The sequence below is a fragment of the Triticum aestivum genome, chromosome 2B (assembly GCF_018294505.1).
Source record: "Triticum aestivum cultivar Chinese Spring chromosome 2B, IWGSC CS RefSeq v2.1, whole genome shotgun sequence".
In the NCBI taxonomy this organism is placed as follows: Eukaryota; Viridiplantae; Streptophyta; class Magnoliopsida; order Poales; family Poaceae; genus Triticum; species Triticum aestivum.
The window spans coordinates 705,803,541-705,815,470 of record NC_057798.1 but is presented as its reverse complement, the minus strand read 5'-3'; the positions used below and the strand labels follow the sequence as shown (position 1 = coordinate 705,815,470).

General features: G+C 42.3%; 1 protein-coding gene and 1 pseudogene across 1 annotated transcript in view; one reads left to right on the top strand and one right to left on the bottom strand.

The window, feature by feature from the left end:
• LOC123046846 (uncharacterized) overlaps positions 1-2,717 on the bottom strand; it is a 19,530-nt gene extending 16,813 nt beyond the window's left edge. The window contains exon 1 of the mRNA XM_044470278.1: positions 2,525-2,717. The gene's annotated coding sequence lies outside the window, so the exon portion shown is untranslated. The remainder of the gene's footprint in view (positions 1-2,524) is intronic.
• Positions 2,718-3,689: 972 nt separating this feature from the next.
• LOC123039451 (periplasmic beta-glucosidase-like) lies at positions 3,690-11,930 on the top strand (annotated as a pseudogene).

Here is an 11,930-nt window from a genome sequence, read left to right as displayed (position 1 = left end):
AACACATTGCATCACCCAGTCAGTCCATATTTTGCAAAAACCTGATTTCCGTAGAACACCTTCCATAAAACTCCAGTCAACTCTGTCGTACGCCTTTGCAAGATCAAGTTTATATGCACAGTAATTGTCTCTCTCACTCCGACAGTGTTGGATCTTGTGGAAACACTCGAACGCAATGATGGCGTTATCTGTTATCAGTCTACCCGGAATGAAAGCCCTCTGGGTCTCAGAAATGATCTCATCCAAGATGGGTCGTAACCTGTTTACAAGGCGATGTCAAATGTTAGCAGCAAAACCTAACATCATGCTAGAGAAATGATGAAGGTAGACAGAGCAGAGAGCATTCTAGTATCATGGGTAAATATGTAAATCCTGAGAGAGATGGAGGTAAGAGAGTACAATGTATGGCACACCCTTGTATCTTACGTACAAAAGAAAGAGCTGAGGTTTTCAAAACAATTTAGCTAAACAATAATTGTTTGAAGACACAAGTTAACAATAGGCCACTGTCTCCACATGAGAAGTGGAGTACCTCGAAAAAGATATGGAATCCAAATTGATTAGTGGCGATGTCAAATGTTAGCAGCAAAACCTAACATCATGCTAGAGAAATGATGAAGGTAGACAGAGCAGAGAGCATTCTAGTATCATGGGTAAAGATGTAAATCCTGAGAGAGATGGAGGTAGGAGAGTACAATGTATGGCACACCCTTGTATTTTACGTACAAAAGAAAGACCTGAGGTTTTCAACACAAGTTTGCTTACACCGAACGAATTTTAGTGCTCCAAGTAAGCATGATAAAGTAATAACTATCTGACAAATCCCTCATCCCTGCTGCATGTAAATCCAATATTAATGCAGAATCTGGTCCCCGACAAGCTCCTGAAATTGGACAGGCTTACTGAAGATACAGTGGGATGCTACAGAGAAAATACCACCAAACAAGGGTGCTTAATGAATGTTGTTCAACCTGCAGAATATTGTCCAAGAGCATAACCGTTGACTCCGCGCCTCTGCCTGCTCTCACGTAAGGTTTCTGTTTCAGTTTCCAAAGGCTTCAGTTTCAATGTACAATCATTTTGAGTCATCAGTTACAGAAGAGCATTCAGAGCCGTATGAATCTGCAGAACGCTACACAAATACACAGGCCATCGAATTGTTGTAAAGCAATACTCGGGTTGGTAAAGACAACTTCTATGATGATTCAGTAAAGTTACAGGAGTTTAGTTAATTACCCAAAATAACGGATTAATATGGAGTATAAAGGCAAAACTACTGACAACTCCTATTTTTTTTTGAAAAGGGGGGGCTGACAACTCCTATGATTCAGTAATTTTGCCATTACCTTCTTTGCTGATCTCCTTCTTAACAGTTTATTTTCACTACATTCACAATTGCTCTTGATCTCTAAAAGAACTAATATTTATTTCAATGTTTGGGTTTATTTTATTTAAGAATTAGCAATCAGTATTACTCTTGTCGGCATGAGTGTCAAGCTGAACACAGTCATACAAAGGTTCAGGAACCTGATACATCCAGGTCTTTACAACATTAGCCGGAGAAGCTAATTTGGCCGCATAATACGGTGTCATTAGCCTCCCTTTTAACATGATACGCTTCAGTTTCTACTTAACTCCTGAATTTGAAACAATCTCACCCTTTTACCTTCTGATTTGTAAGAAGAGAATCGAATACTCGACAAAGTGAGTTCTTATTACATTGGTTGCATAATACAGTCGTTGGATGATAATACTGGAGAAAATGAACTCCATCTACAATCATCACAGGCTGATGCTGCACCAAATCAGAAGTCGAGCAAGTCTGAAAAATCGAAGGCTTTGAGTGCCTCCTTGCGTGCTGCTTCGTTCATTGCTTCCATCTCCTGTTGATGGCGCAGGTACTCATCATCCACCTCGACGTAGCCATTCTTGGCGTACTCGGTGCGGACCCAGGCCTGGAATTCCCTGAAATCCTCTCCAATCTCGTAGAAAAAGCGCACGACGTTGTAGAAGCTCACCACGTCCTCGTCCATCTCCTCTTCCGGCGAAGGAATCAGGGCAGGGTTGTGGCGCTTCAGGGCCTTGTACTCGGGAGGGAGAGAGTCGTCATCCATCTCCTTGGTTAGGATGGAATCCACCTCCTCCTGCGGCAGCCTCGTCATCTTTCTCTCCGGAGCCTCCTCGCGCCTGGCTGCCGCCGCCGTCGCCGGTGTGGCTCCCTGCCCCAACTCAGAGCAGTCGATCCCGGCTGTTTTCCTTCTGATGGAGCAGACCTCCAGTGGAGATTCGTCGCCTTCTGGTGCCTCCTCTGCTTTCCTTTTGGTTCCCTTCTTCTCCTTCAGATCTTGACCGCCATGCTGCTGGCACCGCTTCAGCACACACACATCGCCGGCGGTCACAGCTGCCTTCGCCGCCATGCGTCTGGTGGTGCGCCGCTACTTCCTCGCCGGCCGTCGATCTCCCGCGGTTCGCCTCGACTAACCGACCTCGCCGCCAAAATTGGGGAGAATTTGATCGAGGAAACCTAGCTTCCAATTTGGGGGGACGCTGGAACAGATGTTGTCTGGGCATTATAAAGGCCGAAGCTTTTAATTCCGTTCTATTTCGGCTCCGGTCGATGACGACGAGTGGGAGTCGAAATCAATCGAGCTCGGATTGGAGGCGAGCTGAATTGATTTCGAGCCCATGGTTTGCCGCGTTGCCCAAACAAAAGTGAATTTACATCTTTTTCTCAAAACAAATTCAAGGCCACTCCTATTTGACGCGTAGGTTGCCAAAAAGCCAGCTGGCCCGAGGTTTGGTGAAGGTTCTAGAATCTTCCAAGAAACGGTTTTCTCGTTTTTTCTTCCGGTTTTTTTAATTTCTTTGTCCTTTTCCTTCTTTTTTTCATTGTTCGTGACTGCTCTGCTTTCCTTTTTCTCTTTTTTTTCATTCTTTCTTTATTTCTTCCTTTTCTTTTTCTTTTTTGTCCGTCTTTCAAATTTGCGAACATATTTTCTCAGATTGAAAACATTATTTGCACTCCTGAACATTTTTCAAAATCAGGAATATTTTCAAGTCTGTGAATATTTTTTTTACAAATTCGTGAATTTTGTTTTAATTGCAGAACATTTTATAAAAAAATATCTAACATTTTTGGAACAAGTGAACTTCTTCGCAAATTCATGAACATTTTTAAAATCATCAATATTTTTTTAAATCGTGATTGTTTTTTGAAAGCATGAACATTTTTGAATTAATGATATTTTTAAAAATCATGAACATTTTTCAAATTCACGAATATTTATTGAAATTGCGTATATTTTTTGGAACACGTAACCATTTTTTGAAATTTGAGAACAAATTTTGAAATTCATGAACTTTTTTTCTTCTAGACAAACATTTTTTGAGTTACTTAATACTTCTTGAAAACAACAAAAATATTTGAATTTCGTAAACATTTTTTTATAATTTTGAAACATTTTTCTAAATTCTCGAACATTTTTTAGAACAAAAAAGGGCATGGTCGGCAAGATCCGTACCTGCGCGGGCAAAGCCCACATGGTTTCTAGTCATGCCCGGTAGCCACTCCGGCACGACCACTTGCTCTTCTCGAACATTTTTTGAATATTGTGAACATTTTTGTAGAAATTTCTAGGTGGCCGGAACAAAAGCAATACTCTGACTTGTGCTCACCGTCACCGGCCGGCATGGCGGCAGCGCAAGGCCTAGGCAAAGAGCGTCCGCTGTACAAGGACGCGTCGGCGCCGGTGGAGGCGCGCGTGCACGACCTGCCGGTCTGCATGACGCTGCAGGAGAAGGCATGCGATGGCCCAGATCGAGCTCTCTGTGGCGTCGCCCCGCGCCCTCACGGAGCTCGGCGGCGACAGCCTCCTCAACGGCAGCGGCAGTCCGCCCTGGGAACGCGCATCCCCGTCCGACTGGGTTGGTAAGGTCGACAGCATGCAGCGCCTCGCCCTCTCGTCCCGCCTCGGCGTCCCCATCATCTACGGCATCGATGCCGTCCACGGCAACAACAATGTCATCGGCGCCACCATCTTGCCCGACAACGTCGGCCTCGGAGCCTCCAGGCACATTACATACCGATCGACCACGTTGAGCAATATAGTAGCTTTTGTACGTTTACTATGTTGACCACGCCCTACATACATGCTCCATTCATTTCCTGCAGGGACCCGGAGCTTGTGCGAAAGGGCAAACCCTATTTGACGCTGGTTAGCGTCAGAATGTTCTGCTTTCGCTCAGGGAGCCATCGGTTGGGCCGGCCCATGTACGGGATTAGCGTTTACTGTTCGATGCGTTGCTGCCGCTTCCTTCTCTATATCTTGCGGGGTTTTTTTCGTTTTTCTTCTACGATTTTTCTTCCAGTGTTTTCGCTGTTTTGCCTGGTTTTCAATTGTTTTCTTCCTGTTTTTTATTTTTCTTTTTTGGTTCCTTTTTTCTTTTATGTTTCCTTTTTATTTTCTCTTGCTATTTTCTTCTCTTTATTGCGCATTATATAAAAAGTTCACTGCATGTTACAAAAATCTTCATGATATTAGGAAAATGTTCATCGTATATTATGAAATAGTGCATCTTGCATTCTAAAATTGTTCATCGTGTGTTACAAAAATGTTCATAGTATATTATGAAATTGTTCAACATATATTAAAAAAGTTCATTGCGTATTTAAAATTTGTTCATCATATATAAAAAATTTGTTCAACGTATACTACAAAATGTTCAGTTGTGTATTTTAAAATTTTCAAGTGTTTGTTTTAAAAAAGTTCTCTATATTTTAAAGTTTGTTCAACGCATATTATAAAAATATTTTATTTTAAAAAATAACATGATTTGCCGCTGCCTTTTACACTTTGAGGCAAGCACTGCAATTTTATCGTTGTCGGTAGCTAGCTCGGCTGGTTGGCTCCCTTGGATCCAGAATGAGGTCCGCAGTTCGATCCCAACTTGTGCGCCTCAATTTCGAATTTTTGCTCGACGCGTGCTTATTGGGCCGGCCCGTTTGCGCTTCGCTTCAACGAAGCCGCGTCGCTCGGACGCTCACGGGCGGCATATAGGAGCTCTCGTGCAAAAGATCGGCGAGGCAACAACGCTCGAGGTTCATGCCACCGGCATGCACTGGACCTTTGCCCCCTACGTCGCCGTGAGTCAAGCTCAAACCTTCGTATTGACACATGAACACGTCACCGTGTACCTCCAACACCGAAGATGATGCACCGCAGCTCACGTTGAAGGAGACCCGACCGGAAGCGCGGTACACAAGCAATCCGACGGGCGCTTTTGTAGATCCAAAACCCACACGCCCGGGAGCGACCCCGTCAGGGCGCACAGCGGCTATGAGCTGCACTAGGTCGGCCTGACCGCCCCTAAGGCCTCGAGGTTCGCCGCCCTGCAACAAGAAGAATGAACAAAGAACGAGGAAGAAGAAGAACAAAGGGAAAAGATTAAAGTAAAGGTAAAAAGAGGTAGGTGAATTGATCGATTGTGCGTTGTTCAATCGGCATCACCTCTCATCAATTTATGACACGGCTGGACATCCTGTACAAAAAAAGGATTCCAAATCACTTCCAAATCTTTCCAAAATTAACCGAATTCAGATTTACGTAAGTCTAGAACAACAGCTCGGTTTTTAAATCCTACAGGCCACAAACAACCTCGGATGAAGATGAGCCCAAAAGAAAATTTGTCCATTTCGACGAGACAAACAACTTTTGTGTTGAACGTTGTTCGATTCAGAGCCGTCTTGAGGGCCGAACAGCTTGCGCGACCCATCAGACATTAATGAGGCGTTTGTGTGCTCCCTCGCGCCATATTTTGCCTCATGGAGTCGTGGTAGAGCCGCACTCTGATGGCTATAACTTTTGTATACGAACTTGTATTAAGATGATTTTTATATCAAAACCAATTATTTCGACGAGACGAAGACAATTCATGTAGAAAGTTTTCTCGTTTGAGGCTTCCCTTGAGGCGTAATCGGCCGAACCGTGCTCTGGATATAAAATCTCAGTGCTTTGAGCATAGTTCGGCCCTCGAGATGGGATCGGATGGTGATGACCCAAACTTCAAAGATGTTCACCTTGACAATACGAAACTTTTTCATGTACGTCACTTCTTCATTTTAAGCCACTTTAATTAAGCTGTTGACCGTACCAAAATCTCGTGTCAACACATACCCCCCAGTTTTTCGGCAAAACTTGTATGCCGAAAAATAACTTACACGGAGTTTTTTCTAAGCACGATGTCAACACTGCATCGGCCATTTTGTACGTGCTTTTGAAGATAAGTATATATTGGCCATTTTATTTCTTAGAGCGATAATTGTGTATCGGCTATTTAGATTAGCAACAAAAGTTAAGCTAATCAAACGTATTTTGTTTTTATTGACACCTCTCTCTCTAAGCATGTGGACATGTTTTTCGATATCGGTTTTCTCTTGAGTAAAAGCAAGGTATAAACTTGAGAGAGTTGATACGTCCATTTTACATCATGTTTTCCTATTGTTATTTATAATGTTTTTATGCATATTAATGCTTTATGGAGTAATTCTAATCATGTTCTCTCATAATATGCAAGGTTTACACAAAGAGGGAGAATTCCAGCAGATGAAATTCTGGACCTGGAAAAGCTACGTCAGAGTCACCTATTCCGCACATCTCCAAATGAGCTGAAAATTTATGGAGAATTATTTTGAAATATATAAAAGAATATTGGAGCAAATAACTATCAGAGGGGACCCATCAGGTGGGCACAACCCACCTGGGCGCGCCATGGAGCGCATGCGTGATGTCTAGTACGCAACTTTATTCTTGTAGACTCGTGTTGGGCCTCCAAGCACATAATTTTGTAGCACAGTAGCACTTTTCCCTCAAGTGGGTGACTTAAGGTTTATCAATCCATGGGAGGTGTAGGATGAAGATGGTCTCTCTCAAACAACCCTGCAACCAAATAATAAAAAGTCTCGTGTATCCTCAACACACCAAATACAATGGTAATTTATATAGGTGCACTAGTTCGGTGAAGAGATGGCGACACAAGTGTAATATGGATAGTAGATATTGGTTTTTGTAGTAAGAACAATAAATAACAGCAAGGTAGCAATTGATAAAACGGAGCACAAACAGTATTGCAATGCTTGAAAATGAGGCCTAGGGTCCGTACTTTCGCTAGTGCAATCTCTCAACAATGCTAATCTAATTGGATCATATAACCATCCCTCAACATGCGATGAAGAATCACTCCAAAGTTCGTATCTAGCGGAGAATATAAGAAGAAATTGTTTGTAGATATTCTTTCCGATCGATATATCCAAGAGTTCGTACTAAAATAACACCAAGTTATTCTTTCCGATGGATCTATCAAGAGTTCGTACTAAAATAACACTAAGTTATTCTTTTCGACCGATCTATCAAGAGTTCATACTAAAATAACACCAAAGCAAATTCAGATTCATAATAATCAATCAAACACAAAGAACCTCAAAGAGTGCCCAAGATTTCTACCGGATAAACAAAAGACAAGAACGTGCATCAACCCATATGCATAGATTACCCCAATGTCACCTAGGGAATCCGCGATTTGAGTGCCAAAACATATCTCAAGTGAATTGACATAATACCCCATTGTCACCACGGGTATTCATATGCAAGACATACATCAAGTGTTCTCAAATTCATAAAAATATTCAATCCGATAAAACAAAATCTCAAAGGGAAAACTCAATTCATAACAAGATAGAGAGGGGGAAACACCATATGATCCAACTATATTAACAAAGCCCGCGATACATCAAGATCATGCCATCTCAAGAACACGAGAGAGAGAGAGAGAGAGAGAGAGAGAGATTAAACACATAGCTACTGGTAAAAACCCTCAGCCCCGAGGGTGGACTACTCCCTCCTCATCATGGTGGCCGCCGAGATGATGAAGATGGCCACCGGTGATGATTTTCCCCTTCGGCAGGGTGCCGGAATAGGGTCTAGATTGGTTTTCATGGACATAGAGGCTTGTGGTGGCGGAACTTCCGATCTAGGGTTACCCCAAGGGTTTTTGGAATATTGGATGATTTATAGGGAGAAGAGGCGGTGCGGGAGGCCACCGAGGTGGGCACAACCCACCTAGGGCGCGCCATGGTGGGTTGTGCCCCCCTCGGGGCTCCCCTCTGGCACTTCTTTGGCCCATTGGATGTCTTCTGGTCCAAAAAAATCTTGAAAAAGTTTCGTTGTGTTTGGACTCCGTTTGGTATTAATTTTCTACGATGGAAAAAACAAGCAAAAAACAGCAACTGGCACTGGGCACTATATCAATAGGTTAGTCCCAAAAAATGATATAAAGTTGCTATAAATGATTGTAAAACATCCAAGAATGATAATATAACAGCATGAATACTTCATAAATTATAGATACGTTGGAGACTTATCAAGGCGCGTCCTGGTGGCTTGTGCCCTCCTCGGCCCACCTTTGGTGCCCATCTTCTGGTATATAAGTCGTTTTGACCTAGAAAAAAAATCAAAGGAGGACTTTCGGGACGAAGCGCCGCCATCTCAAGGCGAAACTTGGGCAGGAGCACTTTTGCCCTCTGGCGGAGCGATTCCGTGAAGGGAACTTCCCTCCCGGAGGAGGAAATCATCGCTATCGTCATCACCAGCAACTCTCCCATATTTGGGAGGGCCATCTCCATTAACATCTTCAACAACATCATCTCCTCTCAAACCCTAGTTCATCTCTTGTGTTCAATCTTTGTACCAGAACCTTAGATTGGTGCTTGTGGGTGCCTAGTAGTGTTGATTACATCTTGTAGTTGATTACTATATGGTTTATTTGGTGGAAGATTATATGTTCAGATCCATTATGCTATTTAATATCCCTCTAATCTTGAACATGATTATCATTTGTGAGTAGTTACTTTTTTTCTTAAAGTCACGGGAGAAGTCATGTTGCAAGTAATCATGTGAACTTGATATGTGTTCGATATTTTGATGATATGCATGTTGTGATTCCCTTAGTGGTGTCATGTGAACGTCGACTGCATGACACTTCACCTTATTAGTGCCTAAGGGAATGTATTGTGGAGTATGATAACCCACAAGTATATGGGATCGCAACAGTTTTTTAGGGTAGAGTATTCAACCCAAATTTATAGATTCGACACAAGGGAAGCGAAAGAATATTTGCAAGTATCAGCAGCTGAGTTGTCAATTCAACCACACCTGGAGATTAATTATCTGCAGCAAAGTGATCAGTACCAAATTAGTATGACAGTTTTGATAGTAGTAGCAACAGCAATAGTAACAGTAACAGTGATAGCAGTAGTTTTGTAGCAAGCGCAATAGTAACAATAGCAGTAGTAACTTAGCAGCAACAATATGTAGGAAAATTGTAGGCATTGGATCGGCGATTCGTTCGATGATATTCATCATGAGACAATCATAATCTAGGGCGATACGGCACTAGCTCTAGTTCATAAATATAATGTAGGCATGTATTCCATAAATAGTCATGTGTGCTTATGGAAAGAACTTGCATGCCATCTTTTGTCCTACCCTCCTGTGGAAGCGGGTTCCTATTGGAAATTAAGGGATATTAATGCCTCCTTTTAATAGAGAACCGGAACGAAGCATTAGCATACAGTGAATATATGAACTCCTCAAACTACGGTCATCACCGGAAGTGGTCCCGACTATTGTCATTCCGGGGTTGCCAGATCATAACATGTAGTAGGTGACTATAACTTGCAAGATCGGATCTAGAACATATATATAATGGTGATAACATAGACAGTTCCAATCTGAAAACATGGCACCTGGGCCCAAAGTGACAAGCATTAAGCATGGCAAAGTCATAGAAACATCAATCTTAGAACATAATGGATACTAGGGATCAAGCCCTAACAAAACTAACTCGATTACATGATGAATCTCATCCAACTCCTCACTGACCAGCGAGCCTACGAAGGGATTACTCACTCCCGATGGGGAGCATCATGGAATTGGCAATGGAGAAGGGTTGGTGATGACGAAGATCGAAGATCCCCCTCTCCGGAGCCCTAAACGGACTCCGGATCAGGCCTCCCAATGAAGAACAGGAGACGGTGTCGCCTCCGTCTTGTGAAATGCGATAATTCATTCTCCCCCTTTTTTTTGGAAAAATAGAATTTTATAGCGTCGGTTTCAGGGTCTGCAGGGCCACCAGGTGGGGACAACCCACCTGGGCGCTTGTGGAGAGGGTGGTGTGCCCTGGTGAGTTGTGCCCACCCAGGTGCCCCCCCTTCGGTGGTTCTTGGCTCCAGAAATTATCTTTTATTGTATAAAAAATCCTCGCAAAGTTTCATTCCATTCCGAGAACTTTTATTTCTGCACAAAAACAACACCATGGTAGTTCTGCTGAAAACAGCGTTTGTCCAGGTTAGTTTCATTAAAATCATGCAAATTAGAGTCCAAAACAAGGGGAAAAGCGTTAGGAAAAGTATATACAATGGAGATGTATCAGAGTAGTTATTAGATGATGAGTTGCTAGAGTGACAAAATCTTAAACCCTAGTTTATGCGCTACTTCGTAAGGGGCCGATTTGGATCCAAAAGTTTAATGCTATGGTTAGATTTTATCTTAATATTTTTCTCGTAGTTGCGGATGCTTGCGAGGGGGTTAATTATAAGTAGGAGGTTTGTTCAAGTAAGAACAACACCTAGGCACCGATCCACCCACATACCAAATTATCAAAGTAGCGAACATGAATCCAGCCAACATGATGAAAGTGATATGGTGAAATTCCCAGGCGCCCTCGAGAACGCTTTGCTTATTATTAGAGACCGTCTTGCCCTATCCTTTGCCTTAAAAGGATTGGTCTATCTTGCTGCATTTCATTTACCATTACCGTTACTTTCTTGTTACAAATTATCTTGCTACCAAACTACTTATTACCAACAATTTTAGTGCTTGTAGACATTACCTTGCTGAAAACTGCTTGTCATTTCCTTCTGCTCCTCATTGGGTTCGACGACACTCTTACTTATCGAAAGGACTACGATTGATCCCCTATGCTTGTGGGTCATCAGTGGACAATAGCTTGGCATGGTGATAGTGGAAATATTACTCCTGGTAAGCAAATAATTTTAACTCCAGGAGAATATATTACACACGACCTCACATTTAATTTGAGTGACACTTACAATCATTTGTTTCCTATTATAAAAATCATTCTCTTTGGAAATTCTAGGTTGGATGATTAGTAGTTAAGGATAAATTATGACCCATTTTCAAGTACCATGTTGCATACACAGATGTGAAATTGTTGTTTAGAAATTGAAGCATAAGTTGTTTGCGTTGGAACATACTGTGCAGGGGTTGTTTCGGAATTGTTTCATTTTATTTATTAAAAATACGTTCTAGTTTAGTCCGCACTATGATGTAGGAGTTAATCAAGCTATCAAAACCAATAGGTACAAGCATATTAGAGGCCATACAAGAATCTATATATGGAAGTGGAAACCAAAGTTATGTATGAAGGATGCCCAATAGATGCTACCATTGAAACGGGCAAAATTTCTTATGTAGTTGTTGTAGTGGTGAGGTTCCCTATGCAGAAAGCTTGGGGGTGATAGAACCGACCTTAGTATTCCATTAAATGGTTCTGATCTTATTACTCGTGTTGCTAGTAAAGTCCCTACCCTAGTGATTGTTATTTCTGGAAGGCCCTTGGTTATTGAGCCGCGAGTTGTTTAGAAGGTAGATGCTCTAGTTGCTGCTTGGCTGCCTGGAAGTGAGGGCATGGGAGTTGCTGATTACCTCTTTGGAGACCATGATTTTGTGGGCACGTTGCCTGTAACTTGGTTTAGATATGATGATCAACTACCTATAAATAGTGCAGGTGTTGACTATGATCCATTATTTCCTTTTGGATATGAGCTGAAATGTTCGAAAGCCTTGGAGATTTAG